General features: G+C 39.5%; 1 long non-coding RNA gene across 1 annotated transcript; it reads left to right on the top strand.

Moving 5' to 3' along the window:
* Positions 1-15773: 15773 nt before the first annotated feature.
* LOC124461736 lies at positions 15774-25184 on the top strand. The gene is made up of 2 exons (XR_006955239.1): positions 15774-15833; positions 25097-25184. It is a non-coding gene; the product is annotated as an uncharacterized LOC124461736 (long non-coding RNA).
* Positions 25185-25520: the final 336 nt, after the last annotated feature.

Here is a 25520-nt window from a genome sequence, read left to right as displayed (position 1 = left end):
AGCTCTTTCATTGACGACGAATTGCAAAGGGCTCGAGATAGATTAAAGGCCGAAAATGTGCAGCTGTGTTCACGTCCAGGCAAAGATTGTCAGGTAGGGAGTTTGACTGGGGCGGTACATCTCTCAAATAATAACGGAGGTGTCCCAAGGCCAGCTCAGTGCGGACAGAAACCACACATAGAGCAAAAGGGAAAATGCTGACTTGATCTCAGTGTTCAGTACACACAGGGACAGCAAAAGTTCGGCCTATCGATCCTTTTGGTTTAAAGAGTTTTTAACAAGAGGTGTCAGAAAAGTTACCATAGGGATAACTGGCTTGTGGCGGCCAAGCGTTCATAGCGACGTCGCTTTTTGATCCTTCGATGTCGGCTCTTCCTATCATTGTGAAGCAAAATTCACCAAGCGTTGGATTGTTCACCCATGCAAGGGAACGTGAGCTGGGTTTAGACCGTCGTGAGACAGGTTAGTTTTACCCTACTAATGAAAAAAACGTTGTTGCGACAGCATTCCTGCGTAGTACGAGAGGAACCGCAGGTACGGACCAATGGCACAATACCTGTTCGAGCGAACAGTGGTATGACGCTACGTCCGTTGGATTATGCCTGAACGCCTCTATGGTCGTATCCGTGCTGGACTGCAATGATAAATAAGGGGCAATTTGCATTGTATGGCTTCTAAACCATTAAAAGTTTATTTTATAAACGACAATGGATGTGATGCCAATGTTATTTGTAACATAGTAAATTGGGAGGATCTGCGGTCACCTGATGCCGCGCTAGTTACTTATTAAAACATTATTTAATACAATGACAAAGCCTAGAATCAATTGTAAACGACTTTTGTAACAGGCAAGGTGTTGTAAGTGGTTGAGTAGCTGCCATACTGCGATCCACTGAAGCTTATCCTTTGCTTGATGATTTGAATTTTTTTTAATTGCTGATGTACTTTTATTATATGGGAGAGTATTTCATATAATAATAAGTTCATTTCTATCCTCTTTTTTTTAGGTAGCCAAATGTATCGTCATTTCTTTAGTGACGCAATGAATTTACTTTAAGAGATTCCTGCTCTTCATAAAACCAGAGGGCCGGGGCTAACTTCGACCGCGTCAAAGTTTGTATACCCTTGCAACATTTTTGGTAACTCTTTCCTTACCTATAGCCATCAAAAGTGGAAAAACGTTTACGCTAAAAAGGCTAATGTTTCCGAAAGAACGGCCTACAATCTTAGCATAGGAAAAAACTAAGATATTGATCAAAGTCACTGTTTTCCACCGATCGTTCCTATGGGAGCTATATGATATAGTTACCTGATCTTTATCAAATTCGGCACAGTCATTAACAGATATATTAAACTAACAAATGTTTAATTTGAAAGCAATCGCGTCAAAAGTAACGAAGTTATTGACAAAAGTTACTGTTTTCGAAAGATCGTTCCTATGGGAGCTATATGATATAGTGATCCGATCCGGCTGAATAGAGATATACAACGCCTGCAGTATATACAAGCCTACATGCAAAATTTCAGCTCTGTAGCTCTTACGGTCTAGGAGGAGTTTGCGTTGATCCAGACGGACGGACAGACGGACAGACGGACGGACGGACGGACGGACGGACGGACATGGCTATATGAACTCGTCTCGTCATGCTGATCAAGAATATATATATACTTTATATGGTCGGAAATGCTTCCTTCTATGCGTTGCACACTTCTGACCAAAATTAATATACCCTTTTTGCAAGGGTATAAAAATGGGTTTAATGGGTGAAAAAAAATGTTATATATATATATAAGTTAAAAGAACGAATACGGCGATTCCAACTGTTATCGTCATGATGTAGCCAAATGAATCGTCATTTATTTAGTGACGCAATAAATATACTTAAAGAGATTCCTACTGTTCATATTGAAGGGTGGAAAAATAATGTTATATGTATGGTAGTACAAACAATAGGGGTTTGTCACTTATTAATTGTTCGTTGCTTTATTTATTTGGTCTGATCGCTTTGGATTATGCTTACGAACTGCCTCTCTGCTCGCAGACAGAGTAGTTAGAGAGTTAGATATTCAACAAATAAAGAGAGCATCTTCGCTTGCAAGGCAGAGCGAGAGACGCTTTATGAAATCAGAGAGTGATGAATCAATATCAATAGTTATAACGGTGCTTAAACAGTGGTTGCAATACCACTGTTTCTTATGCTTTGGACACTGGGCCTACTAATAATGTTATATGTATAAGTTAACAACCAAGTCAGCGAACGGCCCTCGCAATGATTTCGAGTAACCCGCGCGATACAAATGCAACGTAATCAAAATAGCATTGGCCGAAGCACCGGCCAGCCGTTTTAGTTGTGTCGCAAGCGTTGAGTTCTTATTGGGAATATGCTGAGTCGGCTTTGCTGACCACAAGCCCGTCGCATCTTCTATGTACTTCTTATGTATTTTGTGTAGATTCGTATTTCCTGTTTTATGCACTTAGCTTTAGCCTTTATTTCATTCCATTCTTGTAATCAGTTTCTGTCAGACGATTGACTAACAAAGATATTAATCATTTAACATTTACTCCGGCACACTGCCGTTAAATATTTGCTTATTAATACACCGTTGAGCCACAAGGCCAACCGTTCAGCAAGAGGACGAAGTCAAGTCCTCCACCATAATCATTTTGATATACAACTCTATCCGCCGCTACACCGGTGACGTCACAACTGCCGTCAGAGGGAAAAGTGGAATTAAATAATTGGCGCCCAACAGGCTTTATACTGGAATCCGTTAATCTTACGATATTGGAATACCATATACTACCATATACTATTATATAGGAATACCATGGCCCTAAACAAAAACATGTAAGTGAATGTTTGGTTAAAATTGAACAAATTTTATGAAAATTTAAAAAATATAAAAATAAAAAGTAAAGAATTTGTGAGTGAATTGGCAGCGCAAAATTGTGCATTGCGGTACAGGTTAATTGTGATATTGTTGACATGCAAGTGCGTTTTTATAAAAAAAAAATAAATAAAAAAGAAAAAAAACAAGAAAATAAATAAATATTTTGCGCTTCGTTGGTTGCTCATGACTTGGGCTTATAGAAATATAAAGGTAGAGTACGACAGTGACGAAGAACAAGAAATAGGATTTAGGCCAGAAGTCAACAATCAATTAGAAATGGAACCGGCTCTGCTAAAAGCGTTAGTGGAAGGTGGTGTGAACAGTGCACTCTTAGAACAAGAGAGGAGACTGAAAGACGAGTTCCGAACGGAACTCGAGACCATTAGAGGGCAAGTTACTGCTTTAAGGAGAGAGACCCCACAGGTTGAGGTATATCAGAGAGTGACAATTGACCCTACTGTGAAGTGTGAAGTTAAGTTAGACATTGTAAAGTCAGTGCCTAGCTTTGATGGAAATCATGAGGAGTACGTGTCTTGGCGACAAGCGGCTACAGACGCATATGAAATTTTCAGAAGATACGTAGGCAGTGAGGCGCATTACGAGGCTGAGGCCATTTTTAAAAATAAAATCACCGGCTCGAGCAATCCTTACGTCGCACAACACAGTGCTTAATTTCGACGCCATTATTGCCAGACTGGACTGCACATACGCAGACAAAACGTCCTTACGCGTACTAAGACAGCAACTCGAACTAGTAAGGCAGGGTCACCTAAGCCTAATGAATTATTACGATGAGGTAGAAAAGAAGCTTACTCTCGTGACAAATAAGATAGTAATGACACATGACGAACACGCTGCGTCCATTCTTTGTGCAGAAATTAGAGACGACGCATTACATGCCTTCATGGCAGGACTCAAGAGGTCCCTAAAATCCTTGGTGATCCCAGCGAAGCCCAAGGATTTACCATCCGCACTAGCAGTGGCCCGTGAGGCTGAAAATAGCATTGAAAGGAGTGCATTTGCTGCATCGTATGCCAAAGTAATAGAAGAGAGAAATCATAACAGCGACAATAATAAGTTTGGCAGTCGTAACCAGGCTAAACAAGGTAGGAGCCAGGAAAGAAACCCACATTTTGTTGGGAATCAAGGACAGAACAGGGCACAACAGGCTGACCATAAAACCTCGTCGAAGGACAAAGAGGCACAGTTAAGAAATCAGGCACAAACCATGGACGTTGATCCTTCGATGTCCAGGTTAAGACATAACACCAACTGGGGAAATCCACAAGGCCAGTCTACACAAGACGGGGCTCAAAAGAGGTATAATAATTGGGAGCGTACATCGGGCAATAGGCGCCAAAGAGTTAACAATGTTACCCAAAAAGCACCTAGCTAAGACGATGAAAAATATGAAGAGATAGCCGAGAATACCCTTACAGAAATAGATGACGAGAGTGACGGATCTGAAAGCAACGATCTGTTGAATTTTTTAGGGGATGTTCCCAACTGCCGTTCGTCGAACGTCAGTTGGCTGGCAGAACATTAAAGATTCTTGTCGACACTGAGGCGGCAAAAAATTACGTTAAACCCGTAAAGAGTTAAAAAACGTAACACCCGTCGGAACCCCATTTACTGTGAACTCCATTCATGGCTCCAGTAAAATCCAGCAAAAATGTTCAATGGTAATTTTTGGGAAAGTTGCCACGTTTTTCTTATTAGATACCCTAGACACCTTTGACGCAATAATAGGCTTCGATCTGCTCACGCAGGCGGGGGTAACCATGGACTTAAGGGAAAATACTATAAACTACGGTAATACTTCGGAGGTACTCAAACATCATCCGTGCGATAATGTGAACTTTACACGTGTCGATGATATCGTAGTCCCAGATTCTGTAAGAGCCGAATTTAAGAAAATGATACTAAAAAGAATTAGTGCATTCGCGACCCCTAACGAGGCGCTGCCCTATAACACTTCAGTCGTTGCTAGAATCCGAACTGTAGACAATAAGGAGATATATTCAAAGCTCTATCCGTACCCGGTAGGCGCGTCAGATTTTGTAAACAACGAAGTCGCACAGCTGCTAAAAGATGGCATCATAAGGCCATCAAGATCTGCGTATAACAGCCCGGCCTGGGTTGTTGATAAGAAGGGGACAGACGCCAACGGTAATAAGAACAAGCGGCTTGTCATTGACTTTAGGAAGTTAAATGAGAAAACCGTCGCCGACCGTTATCTGATGCCAAGTATCCAACTAATTTTAGCTAACCTCGGAAAAGCTAAGTTTTTCACAACCTTAGATCTTAAATCCGGGTACCACCAGATTTACCTGGCGGAGGGCGATCGGGAAAAGACGTCCTTCTCAGTAAACGGCGGAAAGTACGAGTTCTGTCGACTACCTTTTGGTTTAAAAAATGCGGGTAGCATTTTTCAAAGAGCAATCGACGATGTCTTGCGAGAACAAATTGGCAAGATATGTTACGTCTATGTTGATGACGTAATTATCTTCTCCGAAAATGCCGCGGATCACGTCCGCCATATTGACATAGTACTTCAGCAACTTTGTGAGGCTAACATGAGGGTCTCTAAAGAAAAGACAAGGTTTTTCAAAGAAAGTGTTGAATACTTAGGTTTTATTGTTACTAGCGAGGGAGCAAAGACAGACCCAGAAAAGGTCAAAGCGATCCAAGAGTACCCTGAGCCAAAAAATTTATATTCTCTGAGATCTTTTCTAGGCCTAGCCAGCTACTAAAGGGTGTTTATCAAAGATTTTGCATCCATCGCAAGACCTTTGACTAATATACTCAAAGGCGAAAATGGCACTGTAAGCAAACACATGTCTAGAAAAGTAACAGTCGAATTCGACGAATCTCAGCGCGACGCCTTTAACCGTTTGAGAAACATACTAGCATCGGAAGACGTTATGCTTATGTACCCTGACTTCAAAAAACCTTTTGACTTGACTACGGACGCGTCTGCGATTGGCCTTGAGGCAGTGTTGTCTCAAGGTGGGAGACCAATCACCATGATCTCCCGAACGCTAAAAACGTGCGAAACTCATTATGCTACCAACGAAAGACAGTTGTTAGCAATTGTGTGGGCTCTCGGGAAACTACAGAATTATCTTTACGGTACAAAAGAGTTGCATATTTTTACTGATCATCAACCGCTCACATTCGCAGTGTCTGAGAAAAACACGAATGCAAAAATCAAGAGGTGGAAGGCGTTTATCGAACAATATAACGCGAAGTTGCACTATAAGTCAGGGAAGGAAAATTTTGTCGCAAATGCCTTATCTAGGCAAGAGCTTAACGCTCTCCAAGACGGAGCGCAGTCAGACATAGCCACTGTTCACAGTGAGATATCCCTTACATACACTATAGAAACTGCCGATAACCCATTGAATTGCTACAGAAATCAAATAGCTTTGGAGGAATCACGTTATTCACTGCATAGAAAATTTATTTTGTTTGGCAAAAAGACCCGTCACTTAATTCAATTTATAGATAAGACCAATCTTATAAAAACTTTAAAACTGGCTGTAAACCCCGACGACGTAAACGCGTTTTATTGCGACCTCCCAACTCTAGCTGCATTCCAACATGAGCTAGTTACACTGTTCCCGACAACCAAGTTCTGGCACTGCAAAAAGATGGTGTCGGATATCACTAACAAAGACGAACAGGTAGAAATAGTCACCGAACATAATCGTGCGCATAGAGCACAAGAAAATGTAAAACAAATACTTCGAGACTACTACTTCCCAAAAATGACTAAACTGGCCAACGAGGTTGTACTGAATTGTAAGGTCTGCGCTATTGCCAAGTACAACAGGCACCCCAAAAAACAAGCAAGAAATCAAAAGTCGTTTAATAAAAGCCCAACAAGACCAATTAGCCAGATACAACCCAAACAGACAAAACAGGGTGTTTGATGTAGGTGAGAAAGTTTACCTCAAAAATAACAGAAGATTAGGTAACAAACTATCCCCCTTGTGCACGGAGGGCGTCATATAAGCAGACCTGGGAACGTCTGTACTTGTTAAGGGGAGGGTGGTCCATAAGGACAATGTGAGGTAAACATAGGTCATACCACATAAGATTATTACAGAAAGCTACTAAAATTGAGTCTAATCGTTTCATTCAGGTTCGTCGGAGTAACCCTAATACCTTTGGCCACAACTCGCGCACTTCTCACCGATTTCTCGCACGCAAGCTATATTCCTGTGTTGGACGGCAACGTTTTCGTATGGGAACAACATAATTACGTAAAACACTCTACAAATTTATCCAATTTCGCGAGCATGATAGATAATACAATAAAATTGTCAGAACTTTTCCCTCAGTCACATATGCGAAAATTGTTAGATGTAGATATCGATCATATCCAGAGTATTTTTTCTAGCCTAACGGTACACCATAGAATGGCCAGAAGTTTAGACTTTTTAGGAACAGCGTTAAAAGTCGTCGCAGGCACGCCCGATGCGTCAGACTTAGAAAGGATTAAGATTACCGAAGCCGAGCTCATAGAATGTTATCCACCGAAATCCAAAACCTTATGCTCACTATAACGCTTGCCAAATCTATTATCATAAACCCAGCAATTCTCGACCACGAAGATTTGAAATCCATTTTTACCAAACAGCTCACAAAAGTCCCAATAGTTAGTTTAATGGCAGTGTCAAAAATAAAAATATTTCAATCAGATAGCGTAATCCACATAATAATTAATTACACTAATGTTAAGACTATTTGTAAGAAGGTTATAATATTCCCTGTTGCCCACAATAACACTATTCTGCAAGTACATGATAACGTAGTAGCTGAATGCAACGATGGAGTTCTAGCAGTAACAGAGTGCGCTACATCCAACTATGCGACGTTCTGCAAGAAGTCGGCACATGACACTTGCGCCAGCAGATTACACTCTTGAGGTTTAGCATCATGCCACACACAGCCAAGCCACCTGGAACCAGTTACCGTAGTCGACGAAGGGATAATCATCGTCAATGAGATACCAGCAGGAATAAGAATAGATGACGGCCCATTGATGACAGTCAGAGGTACACATCTCGTCACATTCGAACGCTTCGCGACCATAAACGATACCACATACATTAACTACAACGGCGTTGTGAAGAAAAGTCCAGGCATCGCGGCATCACCATTGCTGAATATTACAGGACACGACCAAGTACTTAGCCTACCATTGCTACAAAGAATGAATGAACATAATTTGCACGTAATTCGACTAGTTGGTCTCGCGAGTTTGGTTCATAGTCGGTGTAACCCTCAGCCTCACCATTGGCTGCATTGGCATAATCTACCAGTACTGGTACCGGAGAAGATACTCCCTCAAACTGCAGGCTGTGGTAAATGAACTAAGTGTTACCGAGGACGGCAACAAACTTAAGGGGGGACTAGTTAACAACCAAGTCAGCGAACGGCCCTCGCAATGATTTCGAGTAACCCGCGCGATACAAATGCAACGTAATCAAAATAGCATTGGCCGAAGCAACGGCCAGCCGTTTTAGTTGTGTCGCAAGCGTTGAGTTCTTATTGGGAATATGCTGAGTCGGCTTTGCTGACCACAAGCCCGTCGCATCTTCTATGTACTTCTTATGTATTTTGTGTAGATTCGTATTTCCTGTTTTATGCACTTAGCTTTAGCCTTTATTTCATTCCATTCTTGTAATCAGTTTCTGTTAGACGATTGACTAATAAAGATATTAATCATTTAACATTTACTCCGGCACACTGCCGCTAAATATTTGCTTATTAATACACCGTTGAGCCACAAGGCCAACCGTTCAGCAAGAGGACGAAGTCAAGTCCTCCACCATAATCATTTTGATATACAACTCTATCCGCCGCTACACAGGTGACGTCACAACTGCCGTCAGAGGGAAAAGTGGAATTAAATAATTTTTATAACATTGTTATATGTATATAACTTAAAAGAACGAAAACGGCGGTTTCAACTGTGATCGTCATAATGTAGCCAAATGAATCGTCATTTATTTAGTGACGCAATATATATATTTAAAGAGATTCCTACTGTACCTATTAAAAGGTCAAAAGAAAAAAAATGTTATATGTATATAACTTTAATAAATGAAAACGGCTGTGCCAACTGTCATCTTCATAATGTAGCCAAATGAATTCTCATTTATTCAGAGACACAATAAATATATTTAAAGAAACTCCTACTGTCCATATTGAAAGGTGGAAAAATAATGTTATATGTATATAACTTAAAAGAACGAAAACGGCGGTTCCAACTGTGATCGTCATAATGTAGCCAAATGAATCGTCATTTATTTAGTGACGCAATAAAAAAAAAATTTAATCAACATTTAAAATTTTTCATATCATATGAAAATATATATCATAACATATGGGATTTATTTAATATCGCCCATTTATATAAATAAAAATTTACTCAACATTCAAAATTTCTCATATCATATAAAAATATATCATAACGTTTGGGATTTATTTAATATCGCCCATTTATATTTTTTTTTTTTTTTTTTTTTGGTTCTGTTTACTTTATTTAAGATCTATCCAAGGGACAATTATTAAATTTGATCAAACGTTAACATATGGCAAAAATTACAAAATGTGATGATACATACAATTTATAAATAACAATTAATAAATTTGATTAAACGTTGGCATTGGAGGACAATAAGTACGGACTGATTAGGATAATGTCAGTGTGGGTCCTAGGGGCTGCTCAGCTCAGACGGAAAGGTAGGTCCAGTGGATGGTGACGTTTAAGCCTTCTGATGTGTAAGCTATTGTCCAGCAGGTTGATTGCTAGACTGTTCTCATGATTACTCAGCCTCTCAATGTAGCTCTTCGCTCTGCTCTGAATGGTCTCGAGCACCGTCTCCACCTCCAGTTCACGGTGTAGTATTTTGTTTGTCATATAGAACGGTGCACCAGTTATCACGCGTAGGAGTTTGGACTGAAAGCTTTGAATTCTCTGGATGTTGGAGGCGCTAGCTGTGCCCCATAGTTGAATCCCGTATGCCCATATTGGTTTCAGCATCGTATTGTATAGCAGGATTTTGTTTTGGAGTCTCAACTTGGACCTGCCTCCTAGGAGCCAGTACATTTTTCCGAGCTTAGTATCCAGCTGTTTGCGTTTGTTTTTAGTATGGGAGGCCCAGGTTAGGCGCCTGTCCATGGTCAGTCCCAGGTACTTGGCTTCATCCGATCTGGGAATGGTTTGACCATCCAACGTTACTGGTGGACAGTCGTCTCCTTTCAATGCGAAGGTGGTGTGTTGGGACTTTTCTGTGTTGATTGTGATGCACCACTTTTCCAGCCATGGACTCACCAAGTTGAGCTGTTCTTGGAGGATTTGTGATGCAGCCGAAGCATATTTAGCATGCGCCAGGAAGGCAGTGTCATTGGCATATGTGGCAACCAGCAGGTCTTGGTGATAATATATTGGAAGGTCTGCCGTGTAAAGCGTGTATAAAATTGGGCCAAGTACACTTCCCTGCGGCACTCCCGCATTCACTGGTAGAATCCTGGACTCTTCGCTGCCTACCCTGACGTAAAAGGACCTTCCATGCAGGTAGCTCTTTAGGCCCATTTATATGAAAAAAAAAAAATTTATTCAACATTCAAAATTTCTCATATCATATGAAAATATATCATAACGTATGGGATTTATTTAATATTTATATGAAAAAAATAAAAATTTACTCAACATTCAAAATTTCTCATATCATATGAATCAGTCTCGATCCTACTCTCGTGCAGAGCAGACGTGCCTAAAAAATTAGCGGACAACTCGCGTTTTTTCAACTACCGAATAACGGAATCCTCTTACTCTCTTCGCTCTGATTGGCTGGCGTAATCACGCCACGTATCTAGTTTAACCTGATTGGTTAAGCTTATATAGTCATCTCGCTCACTCCTACTGAGTACTGGTGCAATCAAATAACGGAGCCTGCTCCCCCCCCCCCCCCCCCCCCCCCCCCCTTTGCCACGGCATGGGCGGCAATAGCGCCACGTGCTCACCCGAAATTGGGAATTTAAATAGACCCACTTGGCAAGCAGCAAAAATTGGTGCGAAAGAACCTGCTAAACGTAAAGGAGACTTTTCTCCCAAGTCCGATAGGAAAAAGGTGAGGACCAAAAATGCAAAAGCTCTGGAATCATCTGAAGAATCGTCAAGCGACTCTGACATGCCAATAGCCGACTCTTCTTCCACTGAAGAAGGTGAGTTTAGGAGAATAACGGTTGAATCTGGAAGGAGGGCCACAGCTAGCAAGACAATGTTTGAAAGAGGGGAAAATGCAAGTACTTCCAATGGCGCCAACCGGTTTGCATTACTTGCAAACCTGGACAATGACAACAATCCAAGCGGAACCAAACAAGCTGCAAGGTCATCATTGGCCAACAACAAAGCAGAGCCACCCAAACCGAAGCCACCTCCATTAATTCTTCCTGAGGTATCGGATATAAAAGGTATGACCGACGATCTGAAAGCAGTAGCAGAAGAGGGCACCTTCACTTACAAGGCGGGTCGTGACGGCAAAGTACGTGTTATGGCCAACGATATAGCGACTTTCAGAAAGTTTCAAAAATTCCTTGATGAACGCAACATGTACTATCGAACTTATCAACCGAAGGAAGAAAGGGCATATCGCATTGTCATCAAGGGTATTCACCACTCAACTCCTTGTGATGACATAGCCGAGGAATTAAATGCTGCTGGACACGCTGTGCGCAATATTATCAACGCAAAGAGCAAAACCAATAAAAAGCCAATGTCAATCTTCTTTGCCAACCTTGAGCCACAAGTCAATAATAAAGATGTCTTCAAAATGAGATATTTATGCCGTGCTGTGGTCACAATCGAGCCACCAAGAAAATTCGATGATCTGGTCCAGTGTCACCGCTGCCAAGATTTCGGACACACCAAGCGGTATTGCAATCTCCCGTTCAAGTGCGTTAAATGTGCCGGCAACCATAACACACTGGAGTGCACAAAACCTAGGGAAGACCCACCCAAATGCATACACTGCGGCGAGTCCCACACAGCTTCCTATAAAGGCTGCAGAATATACTTGCTTGCAAAGCAGAGGAACGGCCCCAAAGCACCCAGACCGCAACGTGCTAACATCAACGAGGTAAATGAAACTGCTAACCACACCAACAGTCATACCCATCCTGGCCTCAGCTACGCAGATGCTGCCAAAACTCCAAATGGAGGCATTCAGGCCAATACCCAGAGTACAAACGAGACATCCATCCTTGCCAAAATGGAAGCTATGATGGAGAAAATGTTTGACCAATTCAGCATGCTCACACAGCTGCTTACCACCGTTGTGGCAAAGCTATGCAAATAGGTCTTAGAGCAGCCATATTTAATGCCAACGGTCTTTGTGCACAAAGGCCAGAAATTGAACTATTCATAAAAACCCAACAAGTTGACATTCTGCTGGTTTCAGAAACCCACCTTACCACCACGCAATACTTTAAAATCCCAGGATACGACCTCGTCATCGCAAATCACCCAAGTGGACGTGCACGAGGAGGATCTGCTATCTTGGTGAAATGTGGAACCAAGTACACAGCACTTCCACCAATCGAACAAATCTGGATCCAGTGTGCCCGAATAACGCTATCAAGCCCAACAGGAGACCTTACAATTGGAGCAGTCTACATACCCCCACCCAATTTGGTAGACACTCAGATGCTCGAGCAATTCTTCTCAGAACTGGGGCCAAGATTTATAGCAGCTGGCGACTACAACGCGAAACATCCTTGGTGGGGCTCGCGGCTAATAAATCCCAAGGGCAAAGCACTTCAACGCTGTTTGGGCTTAAAAAATCTGTGCGCCCACTCATCCGGAGAACCCACATACTGGCCTACGAACACCGGGGCAATACCTGACGTACTCGACATCGCAATCAGCAAGGGAATCAACCCGAATAAAATTGTGCTCAAAAACTCTATGGATCTTTGCTCGGACCACTGCACAGTCATGATGCTGCTAAACTTGCCCGCCAATCTCACTAAAGGCCCTGCTAGAATTTTCCGCAAAAGCACCAACATAAGTCGCTACCAAAATTGGATCGAGAGAAACATCAGCAGCAACGGGCAACTAAATAACGAAACGGAAATTGACAATGAGGTTGAAAAGCTAACTAAGCTAATACACGAGGCAGCATTCCAAGCAACACCGCCACTACCGCCTGGCCCCAGAACAACTGCTCAACTCGAACGTCACCTATGGACTCCCGAAGTCGCCGCAGCAGTGCGAGAGAAACGCAGGCTCCGAAGAGTCTTCCACACATCCCGAAACCCGCTTGACAAAAGGGCACTTAACAGGGCAACCAAAGAACTTAAAGAGCTTCTGATCTCCCTCCGCAATCAAGCTTTTGCAGATTACATAAAAGACCTCGAGCCAGGAGATGCGTCTAACAACCTATGGAGAGCCACGCGATACCTCAAAAGGCCAACAAAGAGAATCGCCCCAATACTAGGTCCCAACAACATCTGGTACAGATCGGAAGAAGAAAAAGCAGAGGCATTTGCCGACCACCTAAGCGCCACCTTCACCCCTGTGCTGACCTGCTCTCAGGAAGATCACGACAACATTACCAATTTCATAGACATACCCTGCCAAATGGACTTGCCCATACACGAAGTCGACCCAGAAGAACTCATTGAAGAAGCCAACAAACTCAAGCTCACGAAGGCACCTGGATATGACGGCATAGGAGCAGCACCGATTAAGGCACTACCTTCTGTTGCCTGGAACCTCATTAGCCGTATTTTCAACAAATGCTTATTGCTTGGACATTTCCCATGCCAGTGGAAATGTGCTGAGGTTATCCTCATTCCCAAGCCAAATAAGCCTGAAACCAAAGTAACCTCATACCGCCCAATCAGTCTCTTGCCAGTGCTCTCTAAATTACTCGAAAGAGTAATTTTAAGAAGAGTACTGCCTATTCTAGAAGACGACGGCCTAATCCCTAACCATCAATTCGGATTCAGGACTAGACACGGCACCCCCGAGCAATGTCATCGTTTAGTGGAGACAATCACTACGTCTTTCGAGAGGAAGGAATACTGCTCAGCCGTATTCCTAGACGTCAAACAAGCATTTGATCGCGTCTGGCACACCGGGCTCATACACAAGCTAAAGAAACAACTTCCAATGCCCTACTTCCTACTCCTAAAGAGCTACCTGCATGGAAGGTCCTTTTACGTCAGGGTAGGCAGCGAAGAGTCCAGGATTCTACCAGTGAATGCGGGAGTGCCGCAGGGAAGTGTACTTGGCCCAATTTTATACACGCTTTACACGGCAGACCTTCCAATATATTATCACCAAGACCTGCTGGTTGCCACATATGCCGATGACACTGCCTTCCTGGCGCATGCTAAATATGCTTCGGCTGCATCACAAATCCTCCAAGAACAGCTCAACTTGGTGAGTCCATGGCTGGAAAAGTGGTGCATCACAATCAACACAGAAAAGTCCCAACACACCACCTTCGCATTGAAAGGAGACGACTGTCCACCAGTAACGTTGGATGGTCAAACCATTCCCAGATCGGATGAAGCCAAGTACCTGGGACTGACCATGGACAGGCGCCTAACCTGGGCCTCCCATACTAAAAACAAACGCAAACAGCTGGATACTAAGCTCGGAAAAATGTACTGGCTCCTAGGAGGCAGGTCCAAGTTGAGACTCCAAAACAAAATCCTGCTATACAATACGATGCTGAAACCAATATGGGCATACGGGATTCAACTATGGGGCACAGCTAGCGCCTCCAACATCCAGAGAATTCAAAGCTTTCAGTCCAAACTCCTACGCGTGATAACTGGTGCACCGTTCTATATGACAAACAAAATACTACACCGTGAACTGGAGGTGGAGACGGTGCTCGAGACCATTCAGAGCAGAGCGAAGAGCTACATTGAGAGGCTGAGTAATCATGAGAACAGTCTAGCAATCAACCTGCTGGACAATAGCTTACACATCAGAAGGCTTAAACGTCACCATCCACTGGACCTACCTTTCCGTCTGAGCTGAGCAGCCCCTAGGACCCACACTGACATTATCCTAATCAGTCCGTACTTATTGTCCTCCAATGCCAACGTTTAATCAAATTTATTAATTGTTATTTATAAATTGTATGTATCATCACATTTTGTAATTTTTGCCATATGTTAACGTTTGATCAAATTTAATAATTGTCCCTTGGATAGATCTTAAATAAAGTAAACAGAACCAAAAAAAAAAAAAAAAAAAAAAAAAAAAAAAATATCATATGAAAATATATATCATAACGTATGGGATATATTTAATGTCGCCCATATATATAAAAAAAATTTTACTAATAATTAAAAATATTAATATCGGCCGTTCATCGTATGGGAACATCCATATCTTATGGGAATATGCATATCACATACGAATTTTTTATACTTTGGTGATTTCTTAAAAACGCCCATTTATTGTATGGGAAATGTTAATTTATTATTGAGTGGTACTTTCAAACATAAATGGTCGATTTAGAGAGTATGTGGCACAAAACCTACTTAGGTGGTGTGATGTCGAGCATGGTCAGTCATATGTAATATCGGTACATTTCTCAAATACATATGTCTGCATTTATAATCGGCAATGTCTATTTATTTATTTATTATAATGAAATTTGGTGGTATTTATAAAAATACATATGTAAATTTATTGTTGAGTGGTACGTTCATATATAAATGGTCCATTTCGAGAGTATGTGGCACAAAACCTATTCATGATGAACAGTGGTTGTTCAGTCATGTTGAAGGTTGCTCTACTTCAACGTTGATATGTCAAATGCAAAACATAATGGAAAAGCCTACCAAGGTATTCTAAGGTGTATGATGAAACGATCTTAGGATCGTTCTCTCTGCTGAAGGTCGACACTGCGGCTGCGCATTATTTATAAGTCCATCATGAAGCCCATGTGGACATATGGGATTCCAATCTGGGGTGCTGTAGCCAGCCGCAAAAATTGTGATCTCATTCAGACCTTCCAGAACAAGGCTCTCAGAATAATATCGAATGCGCATATATACACCACCAACTTAGAGATCCACGAGGAACTCATCATGCCCTGGGTTCAGGACGAAATAGCTAGGCTCAGCAAGGCTCATCTGGAGCGTCTCGACAGGCTCCCCAACCAGCTGGCCATAAATCTTCTAGACAACAGCACTACCACCCGCCGCCTAAGAAGACTCCATCCATTGGACCTACCAGCCCGCGAGGAGTGATCAGCTCACTGGCTCTCACCACCAACGCCACCCTTCCCCCCACCAACATAACCCTAACAACCCTAAATACCCTAACCTTAACGATAATTTTGCCTAAACATCATAGTCTGTTATATTTGTTGTAAAATTCAATTCCCTAAGTCACTGTCACGCCCCATAATTTACTTATTGTCCACAAATCGGACAGATTGTAAATAGGAGATCCCCGTTAAATAAAAAAAAAAAAAAAAAAATATGGGAATATGCATATCACATACGAATGTTTTATACTTTGGTGATTTCTTAAAAACGCCCATTTATTGTATGGGAAATGTTAATTTATTATTGAGAGGTACTTTCAAACATAAATGGTCGATTTAGAGAGTATGTGGCATCCACAATGCGGCTTCACTAGCCACTCCGACACCAACCAGAAATACCAATAATGTTCCACGTAGGAACGCGCATCTCTGGAACCCGGAGGTATCTTCGCTGGTTGCGGAAAAGAGGCGACTTCGTCGTGTGTGGCAATATTCTCGCAACCCCAGGGATAAGGCAGATTTCAACAGAGCGGCCAAGCAACTCAAAGAGCTCCTACACAGACTTCGCCGGAACTCTTTGGAAAACTTTCTGCACAATGTCGAGCCTGGCGACCAGCAGTACAACCTTTGGCGGCTGTCTAAAAACATCAACATCAAAATGCCGCACAGACAGCAACAGGGCAGCAGCCTTCGCCACCCACTAGTCAGAGGTCTTCACCCCCTTCAACAGATGCTCCCAACTCGATGCGGAGCTTACGATGAACTTTTTGGATTACCCTGCCAAATGGCCCTTCCTATCGAGACGGTTGCTTCTGAAGAACTGCTAGCAGAGATCGGCAAGCTGAAAGTCTCCAAATGCCCTGGCTATGATGGTATAGAAGTTCTAGCGATTAAAGCCCTCCCGACGAATGCTGTTCAGCTCCTACTAAACATCATTAACAAATGCTTCCTGATAGGATACTTTCCCACCCAGTTGAAGTGCGCCGAAATAATCCTGATCCCAAAACCTGGGAAACCTGCAGCCAATCTCGTGTAGTATACTTTTAGGGATAAGATTAGGGCACATACTTTTAGGGATAGATTATAAGTAATTAGAACTTAAGCATAATGTCTAGCTTTAAGTACCGTTAAGGACACTAGCCATAAGACCAATGTAAACGTTCTCCTATAAATACCGGGCTTGCGGCCCCAATAAATCACTTCAAGTCAAACCTTGCCTTCGCCTGTTTCATGGCGATCCTGCCTAACATTGGCAACAAACAAAAAGGCAATAAGAAAAAAAAAAACCTTGCCATACATAGGCAAAGTGATAAAAGGACTCACATACCGATGACCAGGACCATTACCCAAATAAAGCGGCGAGGTGGCCTTCTCGTCAGACTTAGAAGGCAGCGAGCGGCCCTGCTGGCCCAAGTAAACAGCGACCCACCACCACCATGGGCAGAGGCATGCCAAATTTGGATTAGGATATGCCGACTTGAGGAACAGCAGCAACAACAAAAAGATGCAAAGCGGCACAACCAACAGCAGCAGAACCGACCAGCAACAACAGAAGAAAAATAAATCAAAAAAAATCAATTTAATAAAAAAGTGTGCTAATATATCTAGGCACCTTTGTGGCAAGAGGCGATCTTTGCGCTGCCATCATAAATCAATTTAAATATACATATGTGTAAATATTAACGAAAAAAAAAATACATATATATCTAAATAAATTTAATATATTGTCTATACAATTTTTTTTTCAATAAGTCTATCATTGCAAAAAAAAAAATACCCTAGAAAAGAGAAAACAAAAACAAAAAATCACATATTTTCAAATATACACTAAAATGAAAACTACACAAAAACGAAAAAAAAACAAATATATACATATACAATTAAATATAAAATTCCAATCAGCCGTATATACCCCAACATACCCTAACAAAGAGCACATGTCAACCATGTGCACTCAAAATTGCACAAACAACATAAGCACAGTTGTAAAGCTCGCCACGATCAAAGCGAGCTTCTAAAAAAAAAAAAAAGCTCAAGAAAATTTCACAAAGCTTGCAAGCACACATAAAGCTTTCTGATCGCAGCAAGCTCCACAATATCAAAACTGCCCAATAACGAAGTCTAAATACCCTATAAGAAAAATTACAAAATTTTTTTTGGAAATAATTAAATATTATAAAATAGAATTATAAACAATTTGAAAAAAAAAACAATAACAAAAAAATATAGGAGAATCAGAGAATGAAATAATTAAAAGAACAAAATTATTTTAACGTAATTTCAATGGACCAGAACATAGAAATATTGAAAGAAAAATTTCAGAAAGCATACAAGTGCCTAAACAAAACAATTTATATACACCCTCAAACCATAAACAAGCACCTTGAAACTATCTTCGACAGTTATAATAGAATAAAGAGTAGCAGTACAGACATATGCAATGAATCTAGCAGTAAAAGCTTTACTGAGCTAATATATAGTTTAAATAAACAACTAATAAGTATAGCAACAAAACATAATATAAAATTCACAATACCGGTAGATTCGAATCTAGAAGCAACTTTTGAACCTCTAGTAGCAAAAGACACAGAAGAACCAGCTGTAAAAGATAACCCAGAAGACATTCAAGATATATCAGGTGTAAAAGATAACCCAGAAAACATTCAAGACAATACAAAACCAAAGATGGTGCAAACAAAGATTGAATTTCTTAATACAGCTTCTAAGCTGATTCAAGAGTATGATGGTGGAGTAGAAACAATTCAAAGTTTCATAGATTCACTGGAATTAATCAACGAAATAAAAGCAGAACATGAAGAAACAGCTATTAAAGTCATAAAAACAAAACTAAAAGGGGACGTTAGACTACTAGTTACTAATGAAAACACTATAAATGGTATAATCCAAACATTAAAGAAAGAAATTAAGGGTGAAACAGTTCAGGTAGCAGAAGCAAGATTAATGAATTTAAAACAAAATGGCAAAAACGCAAATTCATTTATGTCAGAAATAGAAAATCTTACTAAATCATTGAAACGCGCATTCATAACAGACAACGTAAACCCTGAAACAGCAAAGAAATATGCCACTCAAACAGCAGTGAAATCAATCATAAAGAACTGCGATAACGAAAAGGTCAGAACAATAATAGAAGCAGGCAATTTTACTGAAATGAATGATGTTATAGCTAAATTTGTAAATACATCTACAAATATAGAACAAGATCACAGCGTGTTTTATACTAAAAGAAACAATTACACAAATAGGAACTCGTACAATAATAATAGAAATTATAATAATAATTACCAAAATAGAAACCCAAATGATAATACTAGCTATAACAATACTAGGAATTACAATAACTATAGTAATAATTATAATCGAAGAAATTATAACAATAGATATACCAAAACTAATTATCCTCCTAAAACACAACAAAATAATAATGTTAGATTTACAAATATAGAAGAAAATTCGGAAAACTCCGAAAGTCCTCTGGTGTAAAAAATCGAACAAATAAAATATATAATTTAAATTGCAACCTTAATAGCTACATAACTTTAAACTTTGACGATGTAGGGACAATAAAATTACTATTAGACACAGGAGCTGATGTATCACTAATAAAACAAGAAATATTAAGAAAAGACAATACAGTTAACATACAAAAACGGACAAAACTTAGTGGAATAGGCAAAGACGTCCTATTTACAATAGGCGAAACCAAACTAAAGGTCAGCAACCTCTCAACGGTACACACCTTCCAAGTAATAGAAAATGATTTCCCCATCCCATGTGACGGAATCTTGGGGCTTGACTTTATAAAAAAATTCAATTGCACACTCAATTATTCCACCAACAAATTGATAATAGATCCATATAAATCAAGATATAAAATTATAATCAATATAGGGATCAGTCAAAACACACATGTATTCCATATCCCATCTAGAACAGAAAAAATTGTACGCATTACAATATCCTCAAACGACAATAACATCTTTATCCCTAATCAAGAATTACACCCGGGGGTATTCGTCGCAAACACTATTGCTTCCAAGACTAACCCATATGTCCGCATATTAAATACTAACAACACAGACGTGCAAATTGCAAATATAAACCTATTAAATGAAAAACTGTCCGATTATGAAATCTTAAAAATAGACAAACAACATGATTCAAAACATAAATCCACAATAATGAACAAACTAGCACCCCATTTTCCCGATTTCGTAAAAGAACCTCTACATAAATTATGCTCAGAATTTAATGATGTATTCGCAATAGAATCTGAACAAATATCGTCCAACAATTTCTATAAACAAAAATTAAGACTCAAAGACACAACACCAGTCTACACCAAAAACTACAGGATAGCACACAGTCAAAAAACCGAAATCAATAAACAAGTGGACAAATTGATCAATGATGACATTATTGAACCATCAATGTCTGAGTTCAATAGTCCGATTTTATTGGTTCCTAAAAAAGCGCTACCTGGCAGTAAAGAAAAACGGTGGAGATTGGTAGTTGACTATAGAAAAATTAACAAACAACTAGTAGCGGATACATTCCCACTACCCAGAATGGACGATATCCTCGACCAGCTAGGACGCGCTAAATACTTCTCTTGTTTAGACTTAATGTCAGGATTTCATCAAGTAGAATTAGAAGAAAAATCTCGGGACATAACATCATTTTCCACAGATAAGGGCTCATTCAGATTCAAGCGATTACCATACGGATTAAAAATTGCACCAAACTCGTTTCAAAGAATGATGTCCCTTGCATTCACGGGTCTATCACCATCCCAAACATTCCTTTATATGGATGATCTAATTGTAATTGGTTGCTCTGAAAGTCACATGATCAGAAACTTAAGGGATGTTTTTGAAACTTGCCGAAAATATAACCTAAAATTGCACCCAGACAAATGCTCCTTCTTCAGACATGAAGTTACTTTTCTAGGACACAAATGCACAAATAAAGGAATTTTACCAGACGAAAGCAAGTTCAAAACGATTCAAGATTACCCGACTCCCAAAAATGGCGACGAAGCCAAAAGATTTGTAGCATTCTGTAATTACTACCGTAGATTCATTCCAAACTTTGCATACCATGCACAATTTATCAATAGATTATCTAGGAAAAATGTAGAATTTATCTGGGATGCAAACTGTCAAGCAGCTTTTGAATACTTAAAAAACAAATTATTAAGCCCACAAATACTTCAATATCCAGATTTTAATAAAAAATTCTGTATCACAACTGATGCAAGCAAGATCGCATGTGGAGCCGTCCTCAGCCAAGAATTTGATGGACTCCAATTACCCATATCATATGCATCTAAAGCATTTACAAAAGGCGAAAGCAATAAGTCAACAATAGAGCAAGAATTAACAGCAATACATTGGGCAATTCAATATTTCAAACCATACATATACGGGAAAAAATTCCTAATCAGAACTGACCATCAGCCATTAACATACCTATTTTCTCTAAAAAACCCATCGTCAAAGCTTACTAGAATAAGGCTAGATTTAGAAGAGTTCGATTTTACTATAGAATACATCAGGGGACAAGAAAATTTCGCAGCGGATGCTCTCTCCAGAATTGAATTTGAAAATATAAAAAACATAGAAACTAATAAAATACTTAAAGTAGCAACAAGATCAGAAACAAAAAAATTAGTACATAAGGAAAACAAAATTAACAATAGCAGAATAGAAACACCAAGAATATATGAAATAATAAATCCTAGCGAAGCCAAAAAATACGCGCAAATTAAATTCAAAAAGTGCAAATGTTTTATTACCAAAAATAAAGAAAAATTACTCTCCTTCAACATAGGCGATTTGATCATTAGTGGAAGAATAGATCTAGATCGATTCCTTCCAAGGCTTGAAAAAGAAGCCGGTGCTCAAAAAATTTATAAACTGAAGATAGACATGTCAGAAAAACTATTAAGGTCACTTACACCTAATGAACTAAAACAAAAAGGAAAAGACACATTAAAACATTTAGAAATAGCAGTTCTACCCCAAGTAAAAGTTATAACAAATAAAGAAGAAATAAGAAATACATTAAATAAATATCATAATGACCCAATAGAGGGAGGTCACTGCGGGGTAAACAGAACACTAGGAAAAATAAAAAGAGATTTCTTTTGGAAAAATATGTCTCGGGATGTTGCAACATACATCAAAAATTGCGAAAAGTGCAAACTAGCCAAAGTAACCAGACACAACCACTCCCCATTGGTCATAACACCAACCCCTGCAACCACTTTTGACACAATAATAATAGATACAATTGGACCATTACCAAAAACAATGAACGGTAATGAATACGCAGTTACTATTATCTGCGATCTGTCCAAATATCTCATATCAATACCAATACCAAACAAAAGTGCAAAAGCGGTTGCAAAGGCAATATTCGAAAAATTCATTTTAATTTACGGTTCAGTGAAAACAATTCTAACAGACATGGGAACAGAATATATGAATTCAATACTAATAGAACTTTGCAAAAATTTTAACATAACTAAAATTAATTCCACGGCGCACCATCATCAAACTCTTGGAACAGTAGAAAGAAGCCATAGAACTTTCAATGAATACATCAGGTCATATATATCCATAAAAAAGACGATTGGGATGAATATCTAGCATACTTCACATATTGCTTTAACACCACTCCATCCACCGTACATGGTTATCCACCTTTTGAACTAGTCTTTGCAAAACATCCTAAAACTATCCCATTCTCGTCTGAAACGGTAGAACCCATTTACTACATTGATGATTTCAATAAAGAAATAAAATTTAAATTACAAATAGCACAAAATAGAGCGAAACTGCTTATCGAAAAATTTAAAGCATTACAAAAAGAAACATATGATAAAAACACAAAAAAAGTATCGCTAACTGAAGGACAAGAAATACTTTTAAAAAATGATACAGGACATAAATTAGATAACAAATACACAGGCAAATATACAATACAGAGCATAGGTCCTAACAATAATATAGTAATAGCGGATGATAAAAACAAAAAGCAAACAGTACATTTAGATAGAATAAAAATAACATAAAAGGATGTTAGAAAAATATAAATTTTTCTTTTTAAAAAAAGGAGGTGTAGTATACTTTTAGGGATAAGATTAGGGCACATACTTTTAGGGATAGATTATAAGTAATTAGAACTTAAGCATAATGTCTAGCTTTAAGTACCGTTAAGGACACTAGCCATAAGACCAATGTAAACGTTCTCCTATAAATACCGGGCTTGCGGCCCCAATAAATCCCTTCAAGTCAAACCTTGCCTTCGCCTGTCTCACTCGCCTCCTATCGTCCGATCAGTTTGTTGGCCGTATTCTCCAAAATAGCTGAGAGGCTATTTTTGCGTAGAGTACGACCAACACTGGACGAGGCCGGTTTGATCCCTGATCACCAGTTTGGCTTCAGAGAGTGCCATGGTACACCCGAGCAGTGCCATAGGATCACGGACAAAATACTGATAGCATTTGAGGAGAAGAAATACTGCAACGCAGTCTTTCTTGACGTTAAATAGGCATTCGACAGAGTTTGGCACATTGGGCTGTTGTACAAATTGAAGATCGCACTACCAGCGCCACATTACCTATGGCTACGTTCTTACCTCAAGGACAGAATGTTCTATGTGAGATGCGGAGATGCAATATCTGGAATCAAAAACGTCAAAGCCGGAGTCCCCCAGGGAAGCGTTCTGGGCCCAGTCTTGTACACTCCGTACACAGCCGACATGCCGACAACCGAAGACCCAAGAGTGCTCACAGCCACGTATGCAGACGATACTGCTTTTTTAACCGTGGATCAATCGTCCCAGACTGCTGGCAATCTAATGCAAGAGCAAATTGATTCCACTGGTGCATGGCTGCAAAGATGGAACAGAGAAATCAGCACAAGTTACATTCACCCTAAAAAGAGGATACTGTCACCCAGTCCAGCTGGATGGATGCATACTACCTACTTCCGACTATGCCAAATATCTGGGTGTCACTCTGGACAGGAGACTGACCTGGAAGTCTAACTTGAAAAACAAGAGGCTATTGCTAGATTTAAGGCTCAAAAGCTACATGTGGCTCATAGGCAGAAGGTCGACACTGCGGCTGCGCATGAAGATGCTTATTTATAAGTCCATCATGAAGCCCATGTGGACATATGGGATTCCAATCTGGGGTGCTGTAGCCAGCCGCAAAAATTGTGATCTCATTCAGACCTTCCAGAACAAGGCTCTCAGAATAATATCGAATGCGCATATATACACCACCAACTTAGAGATCCACGAGGAACTCAACATGCCCTGGGTTCAGGACGAAATAGCTACCCTTCCCCCCACCAACATAACCCTAAATACCCTAACCTTAACGATGATTTTGACTAAACATCATAGTCTGTTAAATTTGTTGTAAAATTCAATTCCCTAAGTCACTGTCACGCCCCATAATTTACTTATTGTCCACAAATCGGACAGATTGTAAATAGGAGATCCCCGTTAATAAAAAAAAAAAATATGTAATATTGGTAAAATACTTAAATACATATGTCTTATGCATTTATAATCGGCAATGTCTATTTATTTATTTATTGTAATGAAATTTGATGGTATTTATAAAAATACATATGAAAATTTATGGTTGAGTGGTACCTCCAAACATAAATGGTCGATTTCGAGAGTATGTGGCACGAAACCTATTCATGATGAACAGTGGTTGTTCAGTCATGTTGAAGGTTGCTCTACTTCAACGTTAATATGTCAAATGCAAAAGATAATGAAGAAGCCTACCAAGGTATTCTAAGGTGTATGATGAAACGATCTTAGGATCGTTCTCTCTGCTGAAGTTTATTCACTGGTTATATTTGGATTTATCGTTAATACTTGAATAAAGATTATGGGCATTAAATTAGTTCTTAGTTTAATTGTTCATAATCTTTAACCTTTTATATAAGAAGAGTAAATAAGTATGCATCATAAATCTTATTATGTTTGCAGCTTAAATAATATGTCACTTATATAGAGCAAAAATTTTTCCATTATTAAAATTAAATTATCATTATTGAATTAATTTCTTATAATTATAAAACACTCATCTTACTTAATGTGAATGATGGTTTTACTTGATATATAATATTACGCATTTAATGTCAAATTCAAGTTAAATTTTAAATTTAATATCAAAATACAAATTTTTATTTTCTTTTGAAATGTGCAAAATTAAAGCAAATGTGATTATATATTTTGTAAGTGTAAAAATAAAGATATTTT

The sequence above is a fragment of the Drosophila willistoni genome, unplaced genomic scaffold, assembly GCF_018902025.1.
Source record: "Drosophila willistoni isolate 14030-0811.24 unplaced genomic scaffold, UCI_dwil_1.1 Seg613, whole genome shotgun sequence".
Taxonomy (NCBI): domain Eukaryota; kingdom Metazoa; phylum Arthropoda; class Insecta; order Diptera; family Drosophilidae; genus Drosophila; species Drosophila willistoni.
This window is presented reverse-complemented; position numbering and strand designations above follow the sequence as displayed.